Here is a 12,148-nt window from a genome sequence, read left to right on the forward strand (position 1 = left end):
TGGCCCCTCCACTTTTTTGCAAAGCAAAATAAAAAATTTCTCTTCACTTAATAATCTTTTTCTTTTCTGTGCGCGTGCACATAAAAACGTTAGAACCTTTCTAAGAGGGGACAGATGGACACTTAAATAAGTCTAATTATACTATTTTGTTTAAAAAAAAAAAACTTTACAGTTTTCTTTCAGAAAATCAGAACAAAAAGGAAGCTGTTTTAGCCAAATAAGACAGGTCAAAATCGAAAAATTTTCCGGCCCGTCGGCGCAAACCATGGTTGCGCCTCCTCAGTCACTATATTTTTGTTGGCCCCCTCACATTCAAAATCGTGGCGCGGGCCCTGGGTCGGACATGTCCGAATGAATTTTTAGCTAATAATTGGTCGGATTGTCCAACGTGATAGTTGGACAAAAAATTAGACCAGCTAGAAATTTAGAAAGACATTCATGGACGGCATTTTTTGCACTACTATGATTTTGACTTGAAGCAAGCTTGAAAAAGGATGAATTTATTGTTTGCTTTCACACACAATAAATAGAGGACATTTTTAACTGCAGAGAGTTTCTCTGTGTAATAAGAAGGTTGCTAATTTCAAATTTACTTAAAAATAATCTTTTAATTTGTTTGAACTTTAAAGGGACTGAAAATATGTCCGATCAGAATCTATTTTGGTCGGACAGTTCATCCGATGTCTGAATGTTATTTCAGGCCCTGGTGAGAATATGAGGTTTTCTGCATAGAATTGTGTTAATTTGATAATTTGATGAAGTGTCTCTGAACTTTTTCAGAGGCAAATTTTGACTTCAAAAGCTTATAACTTGAGAACCACCCAACCAAATTTAAAAAGTTAAATACCAAATTTTAAGTTTCCCTTTCTTCTTTACAATGACAAAAAAATTCATTAAAATAAAAGTTCACATAATTTTGGACACAGTTAGCCATCAAACCCTTATTTCAGGAAATTGGAATTGGAGATCTCCTAAAAATGCTATTACTATTATTATTATAGAGAGTTTTACAGTCGTCTTGGAGACACAACGGCCTATTGACTCAATTCCATAAATCAAATTACTCCATCCATTCGAGTCTGTGATTATCTGCTCCAAAACCCTAATACTTTATAGGATGTTGCGCGGGAATATTTGTAGCATTAATTTGGGAGAATGTTAGTGTGCCAAGTTAGCAAAACTTATTATAAATAATATATAATTTTCCACTTGTTTTACTTAAATCCACTGAAGTGTGGAGTGATTAGTTATGCAATAGACTGTCTTGTTTGCCTAAAGGAGTATGGGGGTCTGGCTTCACATTATGATCTGACAAAGTAAGTAAAATTGCATTGTGTCAAAAATGGGCTGAATACATACTGTAAGTTGATCTAATGTCAACAGCCCCCCATCTTATTTGCTCAAAAAAATTCTGAAAAAAATTCTGATAAAATCGTATTTCACAGAAATATTTCCCCGATTTTCTGATTTTGAAAAATTGGAATATTAGCAAAAATTTCTCGACTTAAAGCTCTCCTGCATTTTGGTGAAGCAAAGTTGACAGCTATGCGATAAGGTGTACATTGATTCTGGGAATCAATAGACAATCAAGCCAATCCTAAAATCCTTTAAGTATTGAGTGATCATTGATTGGGTTTTTTCATCAATCAAAACTATCGATGAGCGTTTAGGAGAACACAACGGTTTATTGAATAACAATTTATTCCAGCATACATTACCTTTCCTTCGGCCTGTACAAACAGTATATAAATTACCTTATTCCTAGGCAACAGATGTAGTGTAAAAGTTAGGGGTCACTGTCTCAATCAATATAATTTGCAGCGGAGACAAAAAGACTATAACTTTTGATAGAATTTGAATTAGATACTTAGCAGTATTTTGCTTGTTGAAAAGACAAACAGGAATGGAATATTATCATGAAGAAAAAACCTTAATAAAAATATTGGAAAATTAAGATTGAAAAAGACAGAAGAAGAAAATCAACTTCTTCAATAATCGTCCTATAATTATCATTTTTACATGAGTGATTCTTTGATCTTAGAACGTCATTAATGTGAAAAAATTGTTCAAAGAAATTTGTTCCAACGAAAGATACAGTTTAAAATTTATTACTGATTGACTTCAAAAAACCATCAAAAAACAATTTTTTTTCGCATTTATGACATCCTAAGATTAAAGAATTTCTGATATAAAAATGAAGATCATAGCATTGTTCTACCAGAAGCTGCCAGAAGTTGAATTTCTTCTTCATTTTTCATCTTCGTTTTTTAATTTATTTTCTTTTTTGACAACATTCCACTCCGGATTATCTTTTGAACAAGCACAAAACTGACATCTAATTCACATTCTATCAAAAGTTAAAGCCTTTTTTTGTCTCCACTGCAAATTATATTGAGACAGACTTTAACAAATCGATTTTTGGTTAGAACAACGTCAATTGACTTTAGTGGGTGGAGGGTTAAAGGTCCTCAACATTTTTTTTCAAATCCAGAAACATCCATTTTTCATTCTATGCCAAATGTTACTTCTTGCCATGTTTCTTTTTGATTGCTACGTCTATCTACTAAAGAGATAATGAAGTACAGGGCTTTTGTGAACAAGTTTAGAAATTATCTTCGTTATTTTTCAAATGTAAGCTTGCATAGCCTTAGCAAAAAATCAAGATTGCTGACGAAGCAGAGATGAAGGCAGTTTTTCATAGATTTTCAGGGATTACGGGTATTTGACGTTTTGGGGTGTGGTTGGGTGGGTCAGCTTTTAAAAGTCAATTAACATTTTTTTAACCTAAAAACCGATTTTTGAGTGACCCCTTAAATCAAATGTATTACACTATCAAAATTAAAAAATTATGCTGGAGTATTAGCAGTGAGGATCTTATCACGATTCTCAGATTTACGGAAAACACAGCTTTTTGCTGATTTTTGCCTCAATTGCCCAAAACCCTAACCTTTTTAGCTTTAGCGTTGAGGGAAAAACAAAATTAGAGTTTATGGGTTGGCCGTAAAAAAACGCATTGTCAAAATCTTTTCATCACACACAGGACCTATTCCCAATCTCAAAAGATATTTTTGTCAATGGGTTTGTTTGGCAAGTTTTCTTAAAAAATACTTAAAAAATTGACTTAAAAAATTATTGGTTTGCCGTCACTCGACCAACCAGGGATTTTTTCAAGCACTTTGAGCTACTACCGTTTATGTATAATTAGATTGAGTTTCAGATGCGTGACAAAACGCGAGCAAAGCAATCGCGATTTAGAGCTGTAAGAAAATTTTTTACTCCAAATTTGGCCCTGGATTGCTTTAAACAAGAACAAAACGTGAATACATTAACGCCGCTTAAGTAAAAATAGAAAGATTTTGGCCCATTTTACAGCGGTCCTTTTAACGCCGGCCCTTAATCACGCCACGCACGAGCCCAAAAATAACACCAATAAGGGCCGGCGTAAAAAGGGCCGATTAGGTAAATAGAAAGAGTTGTGGCAAAAGCGAAGTAAGAAATAATAACAAATCTGTTTTTTTTTAGGAAAAAATCTACAAAAGTAAGTAATAATGTAATAATAAGTAATAATGAGGATTCTCTTAAAAATTCATTTCATCAAGAACAAATCTCACATACACCCCTGTCTCTTACTCTATTCTTTATCAAATTATGCGTGTTTCAAAGATCACTTTTATCAAATCGCTTTCTTCGTAACTTTTAAGAGTGTTTCAAAGATCACTTTTATCGAATCGCTTTTTTCGAAACTTTTAAGAGTGTTTCTAAGATCACTTTTATCAAAGCGCTTTTTTCGAAACTTTTAAGAGTGTTTCTAAGATCACTTTTATCAAATCGCTTTATTTGCTTCTTCGCTTTCTTTTTTCGCTTTTTTCGAAACTTTTAAGAGTGTTTCTAAGATCGATCTTATCAAATCGCTTTTTTGTAACTTTTATGAGTGTTTCAAATATCACTTTTATCAAATCGCTTTATTCTTTGTAACTTTTAAGAGTGTTTCTAAGTTCACTTTTACCAAACTAACCACTTTCTCTATTACTGCAGCGAGTATTGTCCCAAGGTCACTTTATCTATAGCTTTACGTGTAACTTTCAAAAGCTAGCTTCTTATAAACGAGGTTAGAAAATATATTCTGCTAGTTGAAAAATTCCGACGAATGAATGACCGAGAAGATTTTAAGTTTTATCGACTGGATTTGATTTCAGTCGGACATAATGTCCGATTGCAGTCCTGCATTGTCGAAAATAATAATAAAGAATTTCAATGAGTGGGACAGAGGTATACCAAACTTCATTTTTTATTAGGTTATTCTAATACAGGTTTTCTCTAAAAGATTATTCGTGGTAGGACAGGGGTATCTTCAAAGTTTTTCTTTTAACTTTAAATAGTCTGATTTTGTTTTTCAAATGTTGATTTGATTTGAAAAGAAAAGTTCCTAAAGCTTCCTTATACCTCATCGACCCCGAATAGTTTTTTAAAGCAATTTTGCTGTAAATCTGTAATGACTTTTATTTCAATTTTGACCCCTTCTATAAAGTTATCCTTTTGAAAAAAACTTTAATGAAAGAAGTAACTCCAGTAAATTCATTCCCCTTTCCAAAAATCCAAGTAAATGCGAAATAAATTTTCTTAGAAATCTTTTCCCATTAAAATCTATTTGTTGCGTATGTTAAACCGTTTGTGACAAACGGTTTTTTGAATGATTCTTTAAAAGCATTCGCGGCAAACGGAAAAGCATACTTCGCGTACGGTTTCATATCTCAAGTTTTCGTAAGCGTTCTTCACGAACGGTTTTCTTTTTAGGCCGTTCGTCACAAACGGGTTAAAAAGCATAAGCGAACGGTTAACCCGTTCGTCACGAATAGAAAAGCGTTCGTGTCCAAATCGAACGGTTTCTGACCCAGTAGTGTTGTCTTTACTCTATACTGATTAAAAACAAACAATTGAATTGGCGTTTCTGAGAAAACTGCTTTGAAACTTTTTTCTTGTAAATTTTTTTTTATATTTCGGATTGAGTTTCATAACCCAATCTTGGATTGAGTATTTTTGCCGGTATACGGTAGTAAAAAAGTGCTTAGAAAAATCCCTGCTGACCCTACCTCGAAACCTGCTGACCGAAAAAATTTTATTGCCATTTTAAAGAAGATTTTTTTTCCTTCAGAAACTTCAAACAATAAAAAAGATTAAAACTCATATCTTGTTTGTCTCAAGCATAAGAATTGTAAATTCCCTGCTAGCACTTCTGTTTTCTATTCAAAATTACCTACATGTAAACAAACTGTTAACCCTTCCATGGACGAAAATTTCATAAATTGCAAAAAAAAAAAAAAAATCTGACCGACCGACCCACCTCCAAAATCTGGGGTCGGGTGAAGGCGAAACCAACAATTTTTTAAGCCCAGCATCACCTTATCTTCTATCCTGATTTTCTGACTTTCCAAAGTGTTTCTAGCTGTTTTCTACTGTAATTATTTTTCTGAAATTTGCATGTACCGGTCCATTGAAATAAGTCTCCTATATACCTCCTAGGGTAAAAACAACCACCAAGTAAGCAACCTTGGGTTTACAAACCCAATGTCTAACCGATTAAGTGTCAATGAGACACCGCAGAATGCTGTTATTAACAAATAATTATAGCATGTAATGTAATTTACAGACCTTAACTAACAAAGCTCCTTACCCTACCGGTGCCCCAATCCCTGCAGACAGGACACTAAAAGTTAAGTTTCAGGGTCAGCCGAATGCCGCTCCGAATGCCCCTTACAGTATAGACCTAACTCTTCATACAAAAATTATGGGAAACGCATGTTTGGACTTTGTACCCTATGTTGCACGCCAGCGCTTACGCCAAAGTCCCGCAAAGGGGGGACAAAAATCAGTTTTTTGAAGTTTGCAAAAAAACGCCACATAGAAGATCTTTCAAATTTAGTATGTGAATAGAGCAGTAAAAAATACAACTTTTCTATTTTTCCTTTTTTTTGCAAAAGTTCTAGGAATGAAAATAAAGGGATAATGATAATTGAATACTATCCATAGATGATCCGCGGCACTATCGTAAAGCTAGAATAGCTTCGCGTACTCTTCGCTTGAGAAAATGATTGACAGATTGAAGTTTTTCACCCGCGGGAGCTCGCAGGTGTTCTGCGAGCGTTCTCAGCCCAATACTCGGACCGCACTAAAAATGGTAGACTGAGCTATGATAGATCATTTCGATGGAAGTTGTTGGAATGTTTACAAGGCTCTGACAGAAAATCGTTTGTTTTATTGTCAATGATGACAGTGCGGTTATTACTTTTGTTAGATCTGACAAATTTATGTTTGTAAGTGCACTTTTTAGTTTTGATTCCCATTGAAGAATCATATTCAGTCAGGACCTCACTTCACTTTATCAATATTACGCAAACGGCAGTTTGCGCTAAATCATTTTGGTTTCACTTTTGATTTCAAGCAAAGGTCTTAGCAAAAGGGCGCGCGTACATAGCAACGGGGCTGGGTAGAAAAATCTAAACATAGAATTCAAAATAAATACCGATCATCGTATAGAGCACTAAAAAATACCCCCTTTCTATACTATGTTTAGTTTGTTCTACCTTGGATTATAACTGAAAATATCTTCAAATAACCTTTGCCCGCTATCAGCCTGCGCTGTAATCTTTGCCCGCTCAAATTCTTAGATAATGAATAAGTAAGGTGCGCTTAGCTAACTCGTGCTCGCGGGCAATAAATTTATGTTTACTTTTCTTTTATATTTTAGTGGTATTTATCCAATGAAAAGGATGTTGACATAATATGCACGGCGCTGACAAAATATGCACGGCATTGATTATGACATCATTAAATATGTCAATATCGATTCAACGCCCGTTAAAGAAAATAATTTGTAAATAGTTCTTTTTATTGTAAAATTTAGAAATACGAGCAAAAAAGAGTCAAATTTAATATTTGTTTCCTATCTTGATTATATTAGCGTTAGAATACGGTAAATTTTCACGAAAAATATTTTGCGATAGCGGTACGCCCAATCGCGCCCACTGGAAAGTTCCAATTTTTAATTATCGGGAAATCTCTTTTTCGCACCGAGTAGGCTTTTACTGTATAGTAAATCGAAATCTGAAAAAAAATCTGTAGTGGATGGAACACACGAAGAAGACTAAATTAGTGGCAAAACGATGAAGCGTTTGACGTCACTCGCGCGGCAAGTTACACACTCGTTATTTGTCAACCCATCGGGCGATAGGCGGTTAGGCGGCGGGCGTTCTTTAATTCTGCAATCGGCGTCGTCCGGTCATTTTGAATGAAAACAAAAAAGTTAAAAAAGGCGCACTGTCAGAGAAAGTTATCGTGTTATGACAGAAAATATGATTGATGAACTTGGTGGAGTTGTCAAAAAAAATCTGTTGTCAGTTACATCAAAATGCCTCGAAAATGTCAATATGAAAATTGCGTAATCAGAGAACGTATGTCTCGCTCATTATAAGAAGGCCGAGACAAACTTTCAATAATTTGATTGTAACATCGAGTTAAGTCTCTTTTGTTAAGTCACCAGGGGGGTAAATAAAACAGACCTTGATACATTTATTGTTCGTTTCAACTTGACCATTTGTTTAAAACTCAGCCTCCTAAATATTTGGGGTAGGTAAAATATGTACAAAGAAATTCATACTTTTCCAACCCGGCCAATCTTTAAAAAAGAAGCGAACAATAAAATATAATTACCCTTTCCAAATAAACCTCTTCGGTGGCGAGCGTAGTCTACTCTGACGTAATTGTAAAATTTATGTGATGGGAGTTTGACATAGTAATGTAATGTTGTTTGGGGAATTATGAAGTTCTCTGGGATTTCGATTGCATTTATTCAGGTTGATTTTTTATGACTTCTAATGGTACTTTTTCTAACGAGTTTGATTACTCTGTTCTCACACTTATGTCTTTTTTTTTCGCGTCCTTTTCCGTGATTACTTTTATTTATATTTTTAAAGACAGGTAAGAAGGCATATTGATGTAACTGGTTGTGAAAGAGATTTAACAGTAAGTGAAAATACAGGCCAGATATCAAACAGTCCCATGTTTCGACCAATCGTCCCAAGGCAAGTTAGAGCAGTTGACTGTAACCGAGCCCATGGCCAGATCCGCAGATTGAAAAATTTGCATCCTGCTGGAGTATCGTGAAGTCGGGTAACTTGCATCAGTGGAGGCTAACATGCATAGCACCCTCAAATAAATGACCAATCAAAGCAGCAAAATTTCAAAACAAATGAACTACTACCGTGAGATTGGGTAACTTGCATCAGTGGAGGCTAACTTGCATAGCCCTCAAATGAATGACCTGGCTGGTCATCATTAAAATACAAAGTTAAATCAAAACAAAAATGGTAGAGTAGAGCTGCGAGCAGAGCTGCGTAGTTGTATTTTAATGACCAGCCAGGTCATTCATTCGAGGGCTATGCATGTTAGCCTCCACTGATGCAAGTTACCCAATTTCACGGTACGCAGCTCCGCTCACAGCTCTACTCTACCATTTTTGTTTTGATTTAACTTTGTATTTTAAGGACCAGACAGGTCATTCATTTGAGGGCTATGCATGTTAGCCTCCGTTGATGCAAGTTTACCCAACTTCACGGTATGATATCGTTTTTCATCCTAAAATCAAAATATTATGATGGAATCATTATCATCCCCATTGCCAGTCAGAGGAAAAAAACAGAGTAAAAAAGGTATAACAAGATAACAAACTAAGAACGAATAAATAAACAAATAAAATATACTTTCCCTGTTATGTAAAAGGTTGACTTTAAAATTCCAAATTACAAAAGCTCTTTATGGTTTACCGATATAAAAAAAGTTCCACACTTGCCGAGGATACAAAATAAAGAACAGATGTTATGGTAAAATGGTCACACTCAAAAAATAGTATAATTCAAAAAGCTTTAATTTTTCGACCGAAGCTTTAGCTTTGTAAGTGTGCCCACAACTTTGTTTATGAGGGATAAAAGATGGCAGCCAACTACTCTGTGATATCAAAAAGAGCAAGTTTTTAGACGCGCGGTCGCGCCGTGGTGAATAAGAGGAGAATAGAGAGGTTAGACTTCTCGCTATTTTGAATTTAACACCTTTTTCTTGTGAGTCACGTTCCTTTCCACCTTTCAATTAAAAAGGTTTCAAATGAATTCTTTTACTGTCTGGGACTATTGAGATGACTCAGTGCTCGAAAATGTTTGTGGCAAGAACACAGAGCCCATATAAATACGGTAAATGGACTGAAATCGCCGTGTAAAATGGACGCAACTGTAGCGCAAATTTAGGTTAAAGCCCTGGGGGAGTACATGAGCAAAAATAGGGTACGGGGATATCAGGGATATGCCGCTGGTCAGGGTACGCTCTTTTCACCTAATTGCAGGTAGGGTTGCAAAAACGTAAAGAAAAATCGTCCCCTCGTAGAAGGTGATTTTTTGTGGAAATTTCGGGAAAAAGAGGAAAATTTGAGTCCCATTTAGGGTCCATTACTTGGACCTCGCCGGCACACCCTCCGTCGGTCGGCAAGGGTAGCCCCCTCCCCCCAGGATCGAACCATTTAGGCTCATTTTTAATAAGAAAGAATTCTTTGTTTTATATACGTGTTTATAGTCGTCCTTTAAGATAAAATTTAATACTTCGACCCTAAGAGATTCTACTATTTAAAGATCGGCTCTTCCCTGATTTTAACAAAAAAGCGAAAAAATGAAAGAATTTTCAGTCTTCGAAGAATGTATGTAAATAAAATGGGGAGGGGATGGAAAAAGTTCTTACCCTTTTAACTTTACTACTGATGGGTGTTGGTGGTACAATCGTCCCTCTCGTGGACGACATAAAGTCATAAAAAAGTGAATTAAGGCACTGGGTTTGAGTTTGCCTTATTAAAATGTCAGAATTCTATTGATTATACAGCCCAGCAAGACACCCACTGAGGGATGGCAAACATTTCATTGTTTTCGCACTAAAGTTTTATTTTCCAAATATGGATGAACTATTTGTATATCATTTCTTATTGTGAGCGATTTTTGACTGATTTTTCCGGTAAGTAAGATGAGTGTCTATCTATCTATCTATTTAATTAAGTAGCATTAGGCGTGAGCCCATATTCGCCACATATGCAACTTGGTGATGCGGGTTACCTCGGATTGACCCCCCACTCCACTAGAGAGGCTTTAAGTTGGAGTTGCTCGATAACTAAATCATTAGATTGTTGTAATCTATATTGGAAGTTTATCGTGGCTTGGATCACGAAATTTACGTTATGCTACGTTTCGAGAGATTCTTCTCCCATCATCGAGCAATGACAGAAGCAGCCACCGACCTAAAATTTGCAAATATCTGTTCTGATTTGCCAGCTGGAAGGATTTCCACGAAATTAAGAACAGTTCCTCGTTTTCCAGGGGGGAAATTTTTACTTCAGAACAGTTATATTTTTCCAGCTAGGAGGTAAAAAAACTTTCAGAACAGATACGAAATTACCAGGCGATCGATTTTATGCGAGTTAACTGTTCTTATCTACCAGGCCTGACAAAATCTTATAAGAACAGATCGCTAAATTCCAGCTTGACATTGAAGGACTTTTAAGAACAGAAACTTAATTTCCAGCTAACAGTTCGAACAGATCCACAATTTCCAGATGTTTTGCGAGATGTTTTGTAGAACAAATGGAGAATTTTCAGTTGCCACTCCAGGCAACCTTCAGGACTTTATTGAAATTCCCTCACAGAACAGATAGGAAATTCTTAGACACCTTATTTATAAATATAAGATATCAAACTAATTTTTCATAAGAGCAGATCATATTTTTCCAGCTGGTCCCAATCTTCAGTAGAACAGATCATATTTTTCCAGCTGGTCCCAATCTTCAGTAGAACAGACCATATTTTTCCAGCTGGTCCCAATCTTCAGTAGAACAGACCACTTTTTTCCAGCAGACTTTTTTCTTTAGTTCGCTAAGAACAGGCCGCCATATCCAGCTGGAACGTGCCTTCAGAACAGATATTTTGAAGTCCCCCTTCGGTGGATGCTTTCGCAATGATGGGGATGATGTTTTCTCCACTATTTGTACTAATAGAACTTCTGATTATCCATAATTATCAAGTGTATTTCCATTTCCATACATTGCCCGATGATAGGAGAAGAATCAATCGAAACGTAGCCAAACGTAAATCTCGTGATCCAAGCCACGATAAACTTCCTATATGAATATCACTGAGTCGATAAACTCAAACTTCTATTTTACTATAAAATTTCGTATATTTTTCCATGCATACCATTGATTTTAAATTATTTATTTACAAAAATTATAATTACATCATCCAAAAGAAATTAAAAATGATAAATGGGTGTCTATTCATAATTACAAAAAAATAATAAATTTAGATAAGGTCGTTTAGGGTAAGATTCCATTTTCCGGACAAAGACACTGCCGATTTTTCTAGAAAGTTTGCTCTGATTTTTCGGGATAACTGGCTTAAAATAGTAGTAAGGGTTTGTCTGCAGATGTACGAACGATAAATTACGTCGAGTGAAAAGATTGGCTAACTTTATAGACCTTTTTGTAGGACGCGACGTCATGTTGAGTATAATTAAATACTCCAGCGATTCCAGCACATTATCAAAACAATGATAAGAAAATATTAAGTATGCATGTTTCCTAATTATGCTTTCATGTGTAATTTTTGTGATGCTGGAGTTTTTAATTATTCAACATGGCATCGTGTGGTCTACAAAAGGAATTTCGGTCTTTATTTGCTTTGTTGTTTGAATCTTAGTCCGGCAGGGCCCGCGCCACCGGGGGGGCCGGGGGGGCCATGGCCCCCCCACTTTTTTGCAAAGCAAAATAAAAAATTTCTCTTCACTTAATTATTTTTTTCTTTTCTGTGCGCGTGCCAATAAAAACCTTTCTAAAGGGGGACAGATGGACACTTAAATTAGTCTAATTATACTCTTTTGTTTTAAACAAACAAACTTCACAGTTTTCTTTAAGAAAATCAGAACAAAAAGGAAGCTGTTTTAGCCAAATAAGACAGGTCAAAATCGAAAATTTTCCGGCCCGTCGGCGCAAACCATGGTTGCGCCTCCTTAGTCACTATATTTTTGTTGGCCCCCTCACTTTCAAAATCGTGGCGCGGGCCCTGTACCG

Source organism: Clytia hemisphaerica, unplaced genomic scaffold, assembly GCF_902728285.1.
Source record: "Clytia hemisphaerica strain Z4C2 unplaced genomic scaffold, Clytia hemisphaerica genome assembly, whole genome shotgun sequence".
Lineage (NCBI taxonomy): Eukaryota > Metazoa > Cnidaria > Hydrozoa > Leptothecata > Clytiidae > Clytia > Clytia hemisphaerica.